This window comes from Apaloderma vittatum, unplaced genomic scaffold, assembly GCF_000703405.1.
Source record: "Apaloderma vittatum isolate BGI_N311 unplaced genomic scaffold, ASM70340v1 scaffold25308, whole genome shotgun sequence".
In the NCBI taxonomy this organism is placed as follows: domain Eukaryota; kingdom Metazoa; phylum Chordata; class Aves; order Trogoniformes; family Trogonidae; genus Apaloderma; species Apaloderma vittatum.
In genome coordinates this window covers 22,071-22,554 of record NW_009731615.1, presented here as the reverse complement: position 1 = coordinate 22,554, position 484 = coordinate 22,071, and positions in this window count along the sequence as shown.

Below are 484 nucleotides of genomic sequence, written 5' to 3'. Positions count from 1 at the left end.
GCCATGGAAACTACTTATTTTTAGCTGATGCTAATGTCTCAAAACCTGGGTAAAAATAGCTTGGGATGAAGGGGGTCTCTGTAGCAGAATTGTGCGGGAAGAGACAAGGGGAGGGGAAAAAAGGGGGAAAACAGGGAAAAGGAAGGAGGGGGGAAAAATAGTGAGGGAGAAAAAAATAAAGGGGAGAAGGAAGAAAGAAGGGGGGGTGGAAAAGGGGAAGAGGCTGCCTGTGGGTCTGTCCCAGCTGGGAGCTGAATAGCTTGGGATGAAGGGGGTCTCTGTAGCAGAATTGTGCGGGAAGAGACAAGGGGAGGGGAAAAAAGGGGGAAAACAGGGAAAAGGAAGGAGGGGGGAAAAATAGTGAGGGAGAAAAAAATAAAGGGGAGAAGGAAGAAAGAAGGGGGGGTGGAAAAGGGGAAGAGGCTGCCTGTGGGTCTGTCCCAGCTGGGAGCTGCTGGATGCTCTCAGAGCTGGAGACACAAGC